Source organism: Nerophis ophidion, linkage group LG11, assembly GCF_033978795.1.
Source record: "Nerophis ophidion isolate RoL-2023_Sa linkage group LG11, RoL_Noph_v1.0, whole genome shotgun sequence".
Lineage (NCBI taxonomy): Eukaryota > Metazoa > Chordata > Actinopteri > Syngnathiformes > Syngnathidae > Nerophis > Nerophis ophidion.
Genome location: NC_084621.1, coordinates 26,598,804 through 26,617,006, shown reverse-complemented (window position 1 = coordinate 26,617,006; position 18,203 = coordinate 26,598,804). Strand labels below are relative to the sequence as shown.

The 18,203-nt window shown below is 39.5% G+C and overlaps 1 protein-coding gene across 1 annotated transcript in view; it reads right to left on the bottom strand.

Annotated features, from left to right (window-relative positions):
- LOC133561862 (ubiquitin-conjugating enzyme E2 E2) overlaps positions 1-17,887 on the bottom strand; it is a 123,664-nt gene extending 105,777 nt beyond the window's left edge. The window contains exon 1 of the mRNA XM_061915475.1: positions 17,720-17,887. The gene's annotated coding sequence lies outside the window, so the exon portion shown is untranslated. The remainder of the gene's footprint in view (positions 1-17,719) is intronic.
- Positions 17,888-18,203: the final 316 nt, after the last annotated feature.

Here is an 18,203-nt window from a genome sequence, read left to right as displayed (position 1 = left end):
GATGTCCGCTAACTTTTTGCAACTCAACGCCAAAAAAACGGAAATGCTGATTATCGGTCCTGCTAGACACCGAACTCTATTTAATAATACAACTCTAACATTTGACAACCAAACAATTAAACAAGGCGACACGGTAAAGAATCTGGGTATTATCTTCGACCCAACTCTCTCCTTTGAGGCACACATTAAAAGCGTTACTAAAACGGCCTTCTTTCATCTCCGCAACATCGCTAAAATTCGCTCCATTCTGTCCACTAAAGACGCTGAGATCATTATCCATGCGTTTGTTACGTCTCGCCTCGACTACTGTAACGTATTATTTTCGGGTCTCCCCATGTCTAGCATTAAAAGATTACAGTTGGTACAAAATGCGGCTGCTAGACTTTTGACAAGAACAAGAAAGTTTGATCACATTACGCCTGTACTGGCTCACCTGCACTGGCTTCCTGTGCACTTAAGATGTGACTTTAAGGTCTTACTACTTACGTATAAAATACTACACGGTCTAGCTCCATCCTATCTTGCCGATTGTATTGTACCATATGTCCCGGCAAGAAATCTGCGTTCAAAGGACTCCGGCTTATTAGTGATCCCCAAAGCCCAAAAAAAGTCTGCGGGCTGTAGAGCTTTTTCATTTCGGGCTCCAGTACTCTGGAATGCCCTCCCGGTAACAGTTCGAGATGCTACCTCAGTAGAAGCATTTAAGTCTCACCTTAAAACTCATTTGTATACTCTAGCCTTTAAATAGACTCCCTTTTTAGACCAGTTGATCTGCCGTTTCTTTTCTTTTTCTTCTATGTCCCACTCTCCTATGTGGAGGGAGTCCGGTCCGATCCGGTGGCCATGTACTGCTCGCCTGTGTATCGGCTGGGGACATCTCTGCGCTGCTGATCAGCCTCCGCTTGGGATGGTTTCCTGCTGGCTCCGCTGTGAACGGGACTCTCGCTGCTGTGTTGGATCCGCTTTGGACTGGACTCTCGCGACTGTGTTGGATCCATTATGGATTGATCTTTCACAGTATCATGTTCTCATATGTTCTCATAGTCATCAGTATCATCAGTATCACAGTATCACGTCTCATAGTCATTATTGTCACCGATGTCCCACTGGGTGTGAGTTTTCCTTGCCTGAGGATGTCATAGTGGTTTGTGCAGCCCTTTGAGACACTAGTGATTTAGGGCTATATAAGTAAACATTGATTGATTGATTGATTGATAAAATATTGATGTTTTACACGTTTTACACCACAGGTTTAAAAGTAGACAAAATATGTCAGTAAAAGCACATACTTGAAGCTCATCAGAATACTGTATTGTGTTCATTAAATAAAGGGCGACAGTATTGTTCTTATTAATCATAACTAATAAGTAATATTTAATTATAATTAGAGATGTCTGAAAATATCGGCCGGTAAATGCTTTAAAATGTAATATATATACAGTCAGCAGCCCCTTTCCTCTGCCACAAACCGCACAGGAGTTGACGACTGCAGCATGAGAGGTTTACTTGCGACGCTTGATGACCTCATCAAACCGCCGCAAGCGGTGCATAACAACAACAAGGGTGTGTTGTTGCCGGTGCTGTAGCCGTGGCTAACAAGCCAGCTCGCTCTGTGATTGACTAACGACACCATGTCTATGGTTTGGGATTATTTTAAAGTGCGTCTGACGGATACAGAACTGGCAATTTGCAAAGACTGCAAAAAGTTGGTTATGCGAGGAGGAACCCAGACGTCTGACTTTAATACGAGCAATTTGATCTCCCACCTCTTCAAAAATCATAAGGAGATACACAATGAATACAAGCGGAAGATGGATGAAAAGCAAACACCGAAAAAAAAAGTAGTACCACACGTTGTCGCTTAAAGACTCCGCCGAGAAAAAAACATGAATGCAACAAAAATCACCCTAAGGTGAAAGCTCACGTCATGGACAACGCACGCAATATGGCAAAAGCTATGGTGCATTGGTGGCTAGTCTGTCCTGCATGGCACACACTTTGCAGCTTGCAATGAACAGAGGTGCCCTGTCTCAACGCAGCATTTCAGAAGCTCTGGCTGACTGCTAGGCCACTTCAAGCACTCACCACTAGCTTGCAGCACATTTGTGTTACTCATACAAATGTGTTAGTGCATGGCAAATTGAGCCCAGTTTATAATTCCCTGTTATACAGTATGCCAGGCAGTCTTGTATTAAAGGAGTTATTGTTTACTTTATTACTCTAGTATACTCTCGACTGAAACTGTGTGCCTTCATTGTTTTTGTAGCTGTTGTTTTGAGGCATGTTTAAAAAAAAAAAAAAAATAATGCACTTTGTGAGAGTTAAAGTACAGTAATTCCCATAGTTGTAGTGCGTATCAGGATTATCTCAGGGAGAGCCTGTCCCAAATTCCAAGATGTTTTGAGGCATGTTAAAAAAATAATGCACTTTGTGACTTCAATAATAAATATGGCAGTGCCATGTTGGCATTTTTTTCCAAAACTTGAGTTGAAGTAGTTCGCTTATTTTGGAAAACCTTGTTACATTGTTTAATGCATCCAGCGGGACGTCACAACAAAATTGGGCATAAGAATGCGTTAATTTCACGACTGTATGTAACGGTATCGGTTGATATCGGAATCGGTAATTAAGAGTTGTACAATGGCAAAAAATCGGCAAAAACGCCATTATAGGACATCTTTAGTTCTAATTATAGACAGAACCACCACCAAAGGCTTCCTTGTTGTCCATGGTCTGCTCGGTCATACAAAAATTGCAGGTTTTTCTCCATGTTTATTTTACGCTTGAAAAGTGAAAGCAATCTACAGCGCTAGCTTCTGTCTTTAAAATGAGGGATGATGAGAGGTTATCATCAACATCTCTGACATGTGTACGTTATGAGGTAGATGGAAATCTGTAATTGCCTTACCCTGCATAAATAAAGGTTTAATTAATATATAAATACACGTCGACTACAAAGAGGACGACAGTGTGTTGTTTAATGTTTGTATACTACAATACCCAGGATGCTCGGCCCCGTATACAGGAACTGGAAGTAGGTCTGGGCTATGACAATTTAGCGCTTCAAGCAATAAATAGTCGATATATTGTCACACGTTGTTGTTCCTGCGTTGTCTACGCAGACAACAAACATTTATTTGATTAAACGTGCCCGTTTAAGTGCCACGAAGAGACAAATCTGATGGGCGAAAATTATGCCTATTGGACAAAATATACGGAAAATTTGTAAAGCAACGCAAAATTCGCAGGGATTGAGTGAATTGGTAACATATTTTATGCATAATATTACACGAGTGGAAGTAGTGCTTGGCAATATGAACTTTTTTTAATATCTGATATTTTTAGGTCACGTCACGATGCACGATATGTCGCGATATTTTGCCTTAGCATTGAATGAACACTTGATGCATGTAATCACAGCAGTATGATGATTCTATGTGTCTACATTAAAACATTCTTATTCATACTGCATTAATATATGCTCATTTTAAACTTTCATGCAGAGAGGGAAAGCACAACTAAGTCAATTGACCGAAACTGTATTTATTAAACAGTTATTAAGCAGTGGCACAAACTTTCATGTCATTTCCAAACAGAAAGTGAAAGATTGTCAGAAATATTTGAAAAGAAGCTATGAGCGCAGGATGTCACTAAGATGACATATCAAAACAACACTAAATTAAAGTGCACTTTTTGTACAGAACGCCACTACAATAGTTTAAAACAAATAAAGTGCACTTTTGTGCATGATGTCACACAAGATATTTCAATAAATGTCAAATAAAAATGAGCTGCGTAATAGGAAATCAAATAGTGTATGTCCTTTGCTATGTGGTAGTTTCCTGCGGACGTTATCCCCTTCTGTTGTTGACTATTCTTTTCATACGGTGTTGATGTGGAAATGGTTGCTTCGGCATTTTGTTGCTGTGGCACCGAACTGAGATTTTGACATGCAGAGTTTCAAGCACTCTTCATTCTTTAGCGGGTGAATTTTAAAATGATGCTAAATATTAGCAGTAATGCTACTTTTTGTAGCAACGCTTTTGCCCCACACTTGACAAATTACGGTTGTCTGTTCGACATATTCCCACTTGAAGACAAACCACCGCCAGACGATGGACCCCCTGCTGTTTTTCTTGGGATCTAATTCTTCCTTCATTTGTTACCAGATTCGCACCTTCTTTCTCTCGTGATACCACTCGCATCACAGCTAACGTTACCCATGCTGCTACCTCTCTGCTCCGCGAAGGCGTTTACGTATGTGACGTACAGTATGTAAGAAGGTGCGCTTGTTTTATGTCTCTGTGAGCAGGAGAGAAAAGAAAGAGTGAGAAACGCCTGTAGTGTAATGTCCGCAGCTAAAAGCAATTGCGTGAGAACGTATACTCGAATATCACGATATAGTCATTTTCTATATCGCACAGAGACAAACCCGCGATATATCGATACATCGCCAAGCCCTAAGTGGAAGACATCAGTAGGCAACCCTTAATTGTGCTTTGATCCACTTGTGTGTAGGGTTCGGTATCGAGTATCGATTGGAACAAAGACTAACTTTCCGATTCTCCCGGAATCGTTCAAAAGTTGAAATTTCGATTCCTAGTTTCGATACCCAGTCCGCCGACCGGAAAAAAATAATAAGTCCGCCGACCCGGAAGAAGAAGCCGCTGAACACCAACAAAGAAACGCCCACCGCCGGAAGTGTTAGCATAGCCAGTCAAGCATGGATAGCGGGCGTCGAAGGTCGAAAGTGTGGCTTTATTTTACTAAAAAAAATGAAATATCGGCGAAATGTAACACGTGCGACAGGACTGTTTCGTGCTTAGGTGGGTGCACGTCGTACATGATGAAACACCTCCGAGTTCATGGAGTACAGATAAATGCGTGTCCCGTCTTCGACAGGAGACACTATCTGTCCAGAACGCTCACGCATCCTGCCTGAGAAGGCGGATATGGTCATTTTCCTAAACAAGAACTGTCTCTGATTTTATACTGTACCTGCTGCTAATCTGGACTGGGTTTTGCAAGTTGTTTGTTATTGTTTATTTGCTTTTCTGCATCAGGTTAGCCCATCAGTGGGAACACGGTAACATGTTTAAGTCCCTGCAGCATCATACACTTGTGTGTGCAAATGTGTTTTCATGAGGTTTCCTGCAGCATCATACACTTATGTGTAAATCTGTTTTCAAAAATAAAGCTCTCTTGATGAAAGTGTACTACCCCTGTGAAAATGTATTCATAATTTATAATATTTATATTCAAGTTCATAGATTTGATATTTTTATTCTAGTTGAAAACAGACCAGTGAGGAATTTATAGTAAAGTTCATAAAAAGTTAATAGAATTGGAGAATGTCAGACTATTTCATTTAGAAAGACTGCAGGTTAGCTAGCTCATTTAAAATATCCTAAACTTTTTTTTGACTCTGCCTTTTTTTTTTTAAAGAAAGAATCGGAATCGAGAATCATCAGGAATCGGAATCAAAACAAAGAATCAGAATCGGAGTCGGAATCGTTCGAAATCAAACGATACCCAACCCTACTTGTGTGTAAGACTGTCTAGGAAAGACCCCGAGGATGTTCAGTGGGATACATCGTGGTTGTCAATCTTGTGTTTTTGTCCATTTCTGTCCGTCTAAATGAACAATAATTAGAATACCCCTGGCAGGTAAGTTGTGTCTGGAAGCTTAAAGGGAAACTGCACTTTTTGGAACATTGTCGATCATTCTCAATCCTAATGAGTGAAAAGAACATGTTTTTTAAATGCATTCTAACTTGTAAGTAAAAGTCAGCCAACAATGGAACTATTGGGACCCATGACGTCATTACGTCTATTGCGCCAATATAACCCACTAAAAAAACATTCAAAAAGCGCTGAGAATACTCCATTTACATTGTGTGACCTGAATATGAAAAAAGTATTAATGATTTTGTTATTATAAGAACTGAATTCTACTTTTAGCAGTGCATTGGTAACAGAGAGGTAACTAGTTTATGCTGCTTTAAGATCAGCCGGTGAGCTTTCTGTATCGCCTCTGAGTATATGAAAGTTAATTCTTGATTATAAATCTTGTCGCTCACTTGGATAGCAGGTTGTGGACACAAACAGAGAAGTTGGTCAACTAGGACAGCCTGCTCGGAATAGGAGATGGCGAGGAAGACCCTAACAGACACTTGTACGCACCCACCTGCTTTTTGTTTCACCTCCGGGTGGCTACAAATATGTTGATTATTTCTTCATCTAAACGGGAGGATATAAACATCCCATCAGTCGGCATCCCAGTGAGAGAAGATATTGTACAGTAAGCAATTGTTTCATTATGTTTGTTGTCTCTCATGAAGGCTGCCATTAATAGTAGAAGTTGTTGAAAGAAACAGCAAAGGCGCGTTTTTTAAATAAGCGCTGTATGCAAAAAAAATAGCAAAATACATAACTATCACGTTATTATAAATGTGACAGTTACTATATTACATACACTGTGTAGTACATGAAACTTTGATGGAGATGTTTGGTAGACGTGCACAAAAAAAAAATGGATTCTTATCCGAATCCCCATTTGTTTTTATTCCGGTGTGTTGTCGGAGGGTGTAACAACACGATCAGGGACGGATTCAAGTTGATTTACATGGAATGTGCATCGATTAGCACGGCTTGCTAATCGATGCTAACATGCTATTTAGGCTAGCTGTGTGTACATATTGCAGCATTATGCCTCATTTGTAGCTATATTTACATCCAGCCTTTCCCTCCATCCACATTTAATGCCAAACAAACACTTAACAATCGATGGATTTAAGTTGCTCCAGTGTCAAGAGATGCGAAAGTCCCTTATTTGTTTTTTACCGGCGATGCTACAACAGAGATGGCACTGAGATAACAAGAATGCCTGGATATCCTGCGACACTCAAAGCAGGTGCATTCCCAACGATAAATTCAACGAAATCACAAAGGTGAGTGTTGTTGATGTTATTGACTTATGTGCTAATCAGACATATTTGATCAGCCAGCTAATCGATGCTAACATACTATTTAGGCTACCTGTATGTACAGTTGTAGTTGTATTTGTATCCAGCATTTCCTTCCACCCACATTTAATGCGAAACAAACACTTACTAATTGACGGATTTAAGTTGATCCAGTGTCAATGCGAAAGTCCTGATCGGTTGGTCCGCACATTTTACCGGCAATGCTAACACAGACATGTATGGCCGAATAGCGTCAATAGCTATTCGCTCAATAGCTTCAGTTTCTTTTTCAATTTCGTTTTCGCTATCTGCCTCCATACTCCAACCATCTGTTTCAATACATGCGTAATCTGTTGAATCGCTTAAGCCGCTGAAATCAGAGTCTGAATCCGAGCTAATGTCACTATATCTTGCTGTGCTATTCGCCATTGTTTGTATTGGAATCGCTATGTGACGTCACAGGGAAATGGACAGTGGCTTCGCAAGTAGAGAAAATCAAGCACTTTAAAGCTTTTTTTAGGGATATTCCGGGACGGGTAAGATTTTGAAAAAAACTTCGAAAAATAAGATAAGCAACTGGGAACAGATTTTTATTGGTTTTAACACTTCTGAAATTGTGATAATGTTCCCCTTTAATGAAAAGTGGCTTCAGGAGCCACTTCTTGGCAAATGGCTCACTTATGAAGATCAAAAGATATTTTGCACGCCATGTAAACAGGCTAAGAACAAAAACAACTGTACGACCGGGTGCACAGATTTTCAAAGATCCAGCCTCACCAAGAAACACCCTACAGTTCCGCTCTTTGGTTGGAATGACGAGACCGTTTATGTTTTCCACAAAGCCAACCAAACATCCAACATGCTAGTAACACTCCTGAACATGCTGGCGCTCCCTCTCCTAACTCGCCCACTCACTCACCCCACATACCGCCAGTCTTAAAGGGGAACACACAGCTTATGGCCATCACCAAGCCAGAGATGAAATGTTAGAGGCATTGAGTGCCACTGTATTAAATTACATATAATTTTGCAAGTTAGTTTCAAAGTTTGTTGACATTATTTGCCGTGAAAGTGTAGATGGGGCATGTTTTTAAACGACTGAATATCTACATACAGGTGAGAATAACCATTTAACTTTGTCATATGCATGTTTCCCCTAGCACAAAATTATAATTTCATGATCGAAGCAAAAAACATTCTACACTTTTATACTGAATTAAATACACCTACAACTTATTAAATACAAATATAGAAAAAAAAATACCGGCAGCGGTAAAGTTTGGATCCATGATAGAAAGAAGAAAGTGAATGAATGTTTACAACTGCATACATTTACATATGCATAAAAATTTGTTTACTTTTGTATTATTATTTTTAATGAATTAAGTAACGTTTATGACAACCTTTTGCCTAAACACAATATAGAATGTGAGATATAACATGAAAAACGCATACATTCATCATTTGTTTTCAAAATGAACCCAAAAATCTACTACGGGACTCCATTTTTATGACTTTTGAAAATTCCTAGCACCAACACTGGGCGATCTTTGACATGCTATCTAACTTAGTAATAGATTTTCGAGAAGGTTTCATGTGGTATGTTGTCCCCTACAAAGGGTTTATACTTAAAATATTGTGCTTGTCACACACCAGCTGTTTTGTAAAAATAATCTTGGTTGTAGTTAGGGCTCGGCCGATAAAACGATATCAATGTATATCGCGATAGACACAATCGCCTCATGATACAAAGGTCCTGAGTTCAATCCCGGGCCTGGGATCTTTATGTGTGAAGTTCGCATGTTCCCCCCGTGACTGCGTGGGTTCCTTCCGGGTACTTCGGCTTCCTCCCACTTCCAAAGACATGCACCTGGGGATAGGTTGATTGGCAACTCTAAATTGGCCCTAGTGTGTGAATGTGGTGTGTCTATCTGTGTTGGCCCAGTCACGCCAAATTTCTTCCCCCCTACAAAAACCTTACCCCCGGAAGACATTTGGCGTGACAGCCCTTCTAATGCCTGAAGGACCCCAATGAGGGTGGAAGGACCTTAGAGCAGCCCACACAGCTGCCTGTTTTAAAAGCATTATAATTGGCTTACTGTCATTGGTGAAAAATAATGGGGAGGAAAAAATATTAGCATTCCAGCATGCTAACCTTTCAAGCTATTTTTGCTTCGCTAATTTTGCAGCTCTAAAACTTAAGACCTATACAACTTGCTTAAAGCAGCCCAAACAGCTGCCTGTTTTAAAAGCATTATAATTGGCTGATTGTCATTGGTGAAAAATAACGGTGAGGAAAAATATTAGCATTCCAGCATGCTAAGCTTTTAAGCTATTTTTGCTTCGCTAATTTTGTAGCTGTAACCCTTAAGAGTCATATAACTTGCTTAAAGCAGCCCAAACAGCTGCCTGTTTTAAAAGCATTATAATTGGCTGATTGTCATTGGTGAAAAATAACGGTGAGGAAAAAATATTAGCATTCCAGCATGCTAACCTTTCAAGCTATTTTTGCTTCGCTAATTTTGCAACTGTAACCCTTAAGATCTGTATAACTTGCTTAAAGCAGCTCAAACAGCTGCCTGTTTTAAAAGCATTATAATTGGCTGATTGTCATTGGTGAAAAATAACGGTGAGGAAAAAATATTAGCATTCCAGCATGCTAAGCTTTTAAGCTATTTTTGCTTCGCTAATTCTGTAGCTGTAACCCTTAAGAGTCATATAACTTGCTTAAAGCAGCCCAAACAGCTGCCTGTTTTAAAAGCATTATAATTGGCTGATTGTCATTGGTGAAAAATAACGGTGAGGAAAAAATATTAGCATTCCAGCATGCTAACCTTTCAAGCTATTTTTGCTTCGCTAATTTTGCAGCTGTAACCCTTAAGATCTGTATAACTTGCTTAAAGCAGCCCAAACAGCTGCCTGTTTTAAAAGCATTATAAGTGGCTGACTGTCATTGGTGAAAACTAACGGTGAGGAAAAAATATTAGCTTTCCAGCTTGCTAACCTTTCAAGCTGTTTTTGCTTCGTTAATTTTGCAGCTGTAACCCTTAAGATCTATATAACTTGCTTAAAGCAGCCCAAACAGCTGCCTGTTTTAAAAGCAGTATAATTGGCTGATTGTCATTGGTGAAAAATAACGGTGAGGGAAAAATATTAGCATTCCAGCATGCTAACCTTTCAAGCTATTTTTGCTTCGCTAATTTTGCAGCTGTAACCCTTAAGATCTATATAACTTGCTTAAAGCAGCCCAAACAGCTGCCTGTTTTAAAAGCATTATAATTGGCTGACTGTCATTGGTGAAAACTAACGGTGAGGAAAAAATACTAGCATTCCAGCATGCTAACCTTTCAAGCTATTTTTGCTTCGCTAATTTTGCAGCTGTAACCCTTAAGAGTCATATAACTTGCTTAAAGCAGCCCAAAAGGCTGCCTGTTTTAAAAGCATTATAATTGGCTTACTGTCATTGGTGAAAAATAATGGGGAGGAAAAAATATTAGCATTCCAGCATGCTAACCTTTCAAGCTATTTTTGCTTCGCTAATTTCGCAGCTCTAACACTTAAGACCTATACAACTTGCTTAAAGCAGCCCAAACAGCTGCCTGTTTTAAAAGCATTATAATTGGCTGATTGTCATTGGTGAAAAATAACGGTGGGGAAAAAATATTAGCATTCCAGCATGCTAACCTTTTAAGCTATTTTTGCTTCGCTAATTTTGCAGCTGTAACCCTTAAGAGTCATATAACTTGCTTAAAGCAGCCCAAAAGGCTGCCTGTTTTAAAAGCATTATAATTGGCTTACTGTCATTGGTGAAAAATAATGGGGAGGAAAAAATATTAGCATTCCAGCATGCTAACCTTTCAAGCTATTTTTGCTTCGCTAATTTCGCAGCTCTAACACTTAAGACCTATACAACTTGCTTAAAGCAGCCCAAACAGCTGCCTGTTTTAAAAGCATTATAATTGGCTGATTGTCATTGGTGAAAAATAACGGTGAGGAAAAAATATTAGCATTCCAGCATGCTAACCTTTCAAGCTATTTTTGCTTCGCTAATTTTGCAGCTGTAACCCTTAAGATCTATATAACTTGCTTAAAGCAGCCCAAACAGCTGCCTGTTTTAAAAGCATTATAATTGGCTGACTGTCATTGGTGAAAACTAACGGTGAGGAAAAAAATACTAGCATTCCAGCATGCTAACCTTTCAAGCTATTTTTGCTTCGCTAATTTTGCAGCTGTAACCCTTAAGAGTCATATAACTTGCTTAAAGCAGCCCAAACAGCTGCCTGTTTTAAAAGCATTATAATTGGCTTACTGTCATTGGTGAAAAATAATGGGGAGGAAAAAATATTAGCATTCCAGCATGCTAACCTTTCAAGCTATTTTTGCTTCGCTAATTTTGCAGCTCTAACACTTAAGACCTATACAACTTGCTTAAAGCAGCCCAAACAGCTGCCTGTTTTAAAAGCATTTTAATTGGCTGATTGTCATTGGTGAAAAATAACGGTGAGGAAAAAATATTAGCATTCCAGCATGCTAACCTTTCAAGTTATTTTTGCAGCTGTAACCCTTAAGATCTATATAACTTGATTAAAGCAGCCCAAACAGCTGCCTGTTTTAAAAGCATTATAATTGTCTGATTGTCATTGGTGAAAACTAACGGTGAGGAAAAAATTATAGCATTCCAGCATGCTAACCTTTCAAGCTATTTTTACTTAGCTAATTTTTCAGCTGTAACCCTTAAGATCTATATAACTTGCTTAAAGCAGCCCAAACAGCTGCCTGTTTTAAAAGCCGTATAATTGGCTGATTGTCATGGTGAAAAATAACGGTGAGGAAAAAATATTAACATTCCAACATGCTAATCTTTCAAGCTATTTTTGCTTCGCTAATTTTGCAGCTGTAACCCTTAAGAGTCATATAACTTGCTTAAAGCAGCCCAAACAGCTGCCTGTTTTGTTTTAAAAGCATTATAATTGTCTGATTGTCATTGGTGAAAAATAACAGTGAGGAAAAAAATATTAGCATTCCAGCATGCTAACCTTTCAAGCTATTTTTGCTTCGCTAAGTTTGCAGCTGTAACCCTTAAGATCTATATAACTTGCTTGAAGCAGCCCAAACAGCTGCCTGTTTTAAAAGCATTATATAATTGGCTGATTGTCATTGGTGAAAAATAACGGTGAGGAAAAAATATTAGCATTCCAGCATGCTAACCTTTCAAGCTATTTTTGCTTCGCTAATTTTGCAGCTGTAACACTTAAGAGTCATATAACTTGCCTAAAGCAGCCCCAAAAGCTGCCTGTTTTAAAAGCATAATAATAGGCTGATTGTCATTGGTGAAAAATAACGGTGAGGAAAAAATATTAGCATTCCAGCATGCTAAGCTTTTAAGCTATTTTTGCTTCGCTAATTTTGTAGCTGTAACCCTCAAGAGCCATATAACTTGCTTAAAGCAGCCCAAACAGCTGCCTGTTTTAAAAGCATTATAATTGGCTGATTGTCATTGGTGAAAAATAACGGTGAGGAAAAAATATTAGCATTCCAGCATGCTAACCTTTCAAGCTATTTTTGCTTCGCTAATTTTGCAGCTGTAACCCTTAAGATCTGTATAACTTGCTTAAAGCAGCCCAAACAGCTGCCTGTTTTAAAAGCATTATAATTGGCTGACTGTCATTGGTGAAAACTAACGGTGAGGAAAAAATATTAGCTTTCCAGCTTACTAACCTTTCAAGCTGTTATTGCTTCGCTAATTATGCAGCTGTAAACCTTAAGATCTATATAACTTGCTTAAAGCAGCCCAAACAGCTGCCTGTTTTAAAAGCATTTTAATTGGCTGATTGTCATTGGTGAAAAATAACGGTGAGGAAAAAATATTAGCATTCCAGCATGCTAACCTTTCAAGTTATTTTTGCAGCTGTAACCCTTAAGATCTATATAACTTGATTAAAGCAGCCCAAACAGCTGCCTGTTTTAAAAGCATTATAATTGTCTGATTGTCATTGGTGAAAACTAACGGTGAGGAAAAAATATTAGCATTCCAGCATGCTAACCTTTCAAGCTATTTTTACTTAGCTAATTTTTCAGCTGTAACCCTTAAGATCTATATAACTTGCTTAAAGCAGCCCAAACAGCTGCCTGTTTTAAAAGCCGTATAATTGGCTGATTGTCATGGTGAAAAATAACGGTGAGGAAAAAATATTAACATTCCAACATGCTAATCTTTCAAGCTATTTTTGCTTCGCTAATTTTGCAGCTGTAACCCTTAAGAGTCATATAACTTGCTTAAAGCAGCCCAAACAGCTGCCTGTTTTGTTTTAAAAGCATTATAATTGTCTGATTGTCATTGGTGAAAAATAACAGTGAGGAAAAAAATATTAGCATTCCAGCATGCTAACCTTTCAAGCTATTTTTGCTTCGCTAAGTTTGCAGCTGTAACCCTTAAGATCTATATAACTTGCTTGAAGCAGCCCAAACAGCTGCCTGTTTTAAAAGCATTATATAATTGGCTGATTGTCATTGGTGAAAAATAACGGTGAGGAAAAAATATTAGCATTCCAGCATGCTAACCTTTCAAGCTATTTTTGCTTCGCTAATTTTGCAGCTGTAACACTTAAGAGTCATATAACTTGCCTAAAGCAGCCCCAAAAGCTGCCTGTTTTAAAAGCATAATAATTGGCTGATTGTCATTGGTGAAAAATAACGGTGAGGAAAAAATATTAGCATTCCAGCATGCTAAGCTTTTAAGCTATTTTTGCTTCGCTAATTTTGTAGCTGTAACCCTCAAGAGCCATATAACTTGCTTAAAGCAGCCCAAACAGCTGCCTGTTTTAAAAGCATTATAATTGGCTGATTGTCATTGGTGAAAAATAACGGTGAGGAAAAAATATTAGCATTCCAGCATGCTAACCTTTCAAGCTATTTTTGCTTCGCTAATTTTGCAGCTGTAACCCTTAAGATCTGTATAACTTGCTTAAAGCAGCCCAAACAGCTGCCTGTTTTAAAAGCATTATAATTGGCTGACTGTCATTGGTGAAAACTAACGGTGAGGAAAAAATATTAGCTTTCCAGCTTACTAACCTTTCAAGCTGTTATTGCTTCGCTAATTATGCAGCTGTAAACCTTAAGATCTATATAACTTGCTTAAAGCAGCCCAAACAGCTGCCTGTTTTAAAAGCAGTATAATTGGCTGATTGTCATTGGTGAAAAATAACGGTGAGGAAAAAATATTAGCATTCCAGCATGCTAAGCTTTTAAGCTATTTTTGCTTCGCTAATTCTGTAGCTGTAACCCTTAAGAGTCATATAACTTGCTTAAAGCAGCCCAAACTGCTGCCTGTTTCAAAAGCATTATATTTGGCTGATTGTCATTGGTGAAAAATAACGGTGAGGAAAAAATATTAGCATTCCAGCATGCTAACCTTTCAAGCTATTTTTGCGTCGCTAATTTTGCAGCTGTAACCCTTAAGATCCGTATAACTTGCTTAAAGCAGCCCAAACAGCTGCCTGTTTTAAAAGCATTATAAGTGGCTGACTGTCATTGGTGAAAACTAACGGTGAGGAAAAAATATTAGCTTTCCAGCTTGCTAACCTTTCAAGCTGTTTTTGCTTCGCTAATTTTGCAGCTGTAACCCTTAAGATCTATATAACTTGCTTAAAGCAGCCCAAACAGCTGCCTGTTTTAAAAGCAGTATAATTGGCTGATTGTCATTGGTGAAAAATAACGGTGAGGAAAAAATATTAGCATTCCAGCATGCTAACCTTTCAAGCTATTTTTGCTTCGCTAATTTTGCAGCTGTAACCCTTAAGACCTATATAACTTGCTTAAAGCAGCCCAAAAGGCTGCCTGTTTTAAAAGCATTATAATTGGCTTACTGTCATTGGTGAAAACTAACGGTGAAGAAAAAAATATTTGCATTCCGGCATGCTAAGCTTTCAAGCTATTTTTGCTTTGCTAATTTTGCAGCTGTAACCCTTAAGATCTATATAACTTTATTAAAGCAGCCCAAACAGCTGCCTGTTTTGTTTTAAAAGCATTATAATTGGCTGACTGTCATTGGTGAAAACTAACGGTGAGGAAAAAATATTAGCTTTCCAGCTTACTAACCTTTCAAGCTGTTATTGCTTCGCTAATTATGCAGCTGTAAACCTTAAGATCTATATAACTTGCTTAAAGCAGCCCAAACAGCTGCCTGTTTTAAAAGCAGTATAATTGGCTGATTGTCATTGGTGAAAAATAACGGTGAGGAAAAAATATTAGCATTCCAGCATGCTAAGCTTTTAAGCTATTTTTGCTTCGCTAATTTTGTAGCTGTAACCCTTAAGAGTCATATAACTTGCTTAAAGCAGCCCAAAAAGCTGCCTGTTTTAAAAGCATTATAATTGGCTGATTGTCATTGGTGAAAAATAACGGTAAGGAAAAATATTAGCATTCCAGCTTGCTAACCTTTCAAGCTGTTTTTGCTTCGCTAATTTTGCAGCTGTAACCCTTAAGATCTATATAACTTGCTTAAAGCAGCCCAAACAGCTGCCTGTTTTAAAAGCATTATAATTGGCTGATTGTCATTGGTGAAAAATAACGGTGAGGAAAAAATATTAGCATTCCAGCATGCTAAGCTTTTAAGCTATTTTTGCTTCGCTAATTCTGTAGCTGTAACCCTTAAGAGTCATATAACTTGCTTAAAGCAGCCCAAACTGCTGCCTGTTTCAAAAGCATTATATTTGGCTGATTGTCATTGGTGAAAAATAACGGTGAGGAAAAAATATTAGCATTCCAGCATGCTAACCTTTCAAGCTATTTTTGCGTCGCTAATTTTGCAGCTGTAACCCTTAAGATCTGTATAACTTGCTTAAAGCAGCCCAAACAGCTGCCTGTTTTAAAAGCATTATAAGTGGCTGACTGTCATTGGTGAAAACTAACGGTGAGGAAAAAATATTAGCTTTCCAGCTTGCTAACCTTTCAAGCTGTTTTTGCTTCGCTAATTTTGCAGCTGTAACCCTTAAGATCTATATAACTTGCTTAAAGCAGCCCAAACAGCTGCCTGTTTTAAAAGCAGTATAATTGGCTGATTGTCATTGGTGAAAAATAACGGTGAGGAAAAAATATTAGCATTCCAGCATGCTAACCTTTCAAGCTATTTTTGCTTCGCTAATTTTGCAGCTGTAACCCTTAAAATCTATATAACTTGCTTAAAGCAGCCCAAAAGGCTGCCTGTTTTAAAAGCATTATAATTGGCTTACTGTCATTGGTGAAAACTAACGGTGCAGAAAAAAATATTTGCATTCCGGCATGCTAAGCTTTCAAGCTATTTTTGCTTTGCTAATTTTGCAGCTGTAACCCTTAAGATCTATATAACTTGCTTAAAGCAGCCCAAACAGCTGCCTGTTTTAAAAGCATTATAATTGGCTGACTGTCATTGGTGAAAACTAACAGTGAGGAAAAAAATATTTGCATTCTGGCATGCTAAGCTTTCAAGCTATTTTTGCTTTGCTAATTTTGCAGCTGTAACCCTTAAGATCTATATAACTTTATTAAAGCAGCCCAAACAGCTGCCTGTTTTGTTTTAAAAGCATTATAATTGGCTGATTGTAATTGGTGAAAAATAACAGTGAGGAAAAAATATTAACATTCCAGCATGCTAACCTTTCAAGCTATTTTTGCTTCGCTAATTTTGCAGCTGTAACCCTTAAGAGTCATATAACTTGGTATTATCACGCCCTAATTGGGGTCCTTCAGGCATTAGAGGGGCTGTCACTCCAAATGTCTTCCGGGGTGAAGGTGTTTGTAGGGGGGAGGAAATTTGGCATGACAGCCCTGTGATGAGGTGGCGACTTGTCCAGGGTGTACATCGCCTTCCGCCCGAATGCAGCTGAGATAGGCTCCGGCAACCCGCCACGACCCCAAAAGGGACAAGCGGTAGTAAATGGATGGATGGACACAATCGATGTCAATATGAAATGCATATTTAACGTGTATGTTTATTTTTTGAAAACAATAAACCAGGATAATGCATACATGTATCATTTGTTTTCAAAACGGCTACAAAAAATGATTTTGAATATTCCTAGCGCCATCACTGATACATATTTATGTATATATTTACACTAGTGTAAGCAATCTGTCACTAAATCTTAAGTAAACAACAGCTCGCCTTTCCCGGGATCGGCGAAGGGGGCGTTTCATGGCGGTGGGAGATATCGCCACTCAAATGTAAATGTTAGCCGTACAGTGGACATCGAGAGGTTATGATGCCACCCCCACCTCGCTTCAAAAACAAGCGCCGACGACGTCGCCAATACGCCGCTCTCAACCGCGAAGACGCCGCATTGTGGGGATACAGCATACAAAAAGAGGGGGCAGGAAACCGAGCCGTCCGTGAACGTCACGGGGGGGAGCTAGCGAAATCAAGCAGGGTGGGTTTGCGTTCCCATCGCCGTTGGAGGATTCGGAGGCAACACGGGGGGAGATTAGGCCTCGGAGTTGGAAACTTTAACAAAAAAAAAAAGACGCATAAAAGAAGGCGTTTCTGTCGGACCCTCCGCCCACCCTTCCACGGAGACGACGACGGGGCTAATGGAAGGACGGTCCTCCACATAGTGACCCTGCCTCGGCACAAAGGGAGGCTCGTCCCCGCACGTCCACCTCCCCCTCTCGCCTTCTCCTCTTCGGCGGCGGAGGGAGGGGGGGAAAAACGTCACTTTTCACGGGACATTTGAAGACTTTTTATTTTTTATATATTTTTTTTAAAGCCCCTCGAACGTTACCTTGCTGGCGCTCGGCCGTCGATGCTGCGATGCGGCGTGGTTAATCCCCCGAGCTAGGCGGAGAGAAGAGGCTCCTCACGCGGCGTCGCGTCCTGGCTATTTAAAGCGCGGAGGCAGCAAGCGAAAAACAACCGACAGAAGCGAGGCAGCCCCCGGACCGCCTCCTGCGCGCGCTCCCGACACGCTCGTCGCTTCTGGCCGGCGCACGTGCACGCGGCGGAGGCAGCCTCCACGAGGAGGCCACACGGGCGCGCGCGTTAATGAATCAATTAAAAGAAGCCTTGACAACAAAAGGCGTCGCGGCAATGCTAGTAAGTTGTTGCTTTGCGCATGTTGGCGAGCGTTTTAGCAAACAGCGTGTTTGCTATGCGCCATTGTTTTTTGCATGAGAATCAAAGCATTGTGGCCCCACAAACTGAGGCTACTCACACTACCTTTTTGGAGCCAAGGTACAAAAAAAATGTGGAGGCACACCACCAACAGA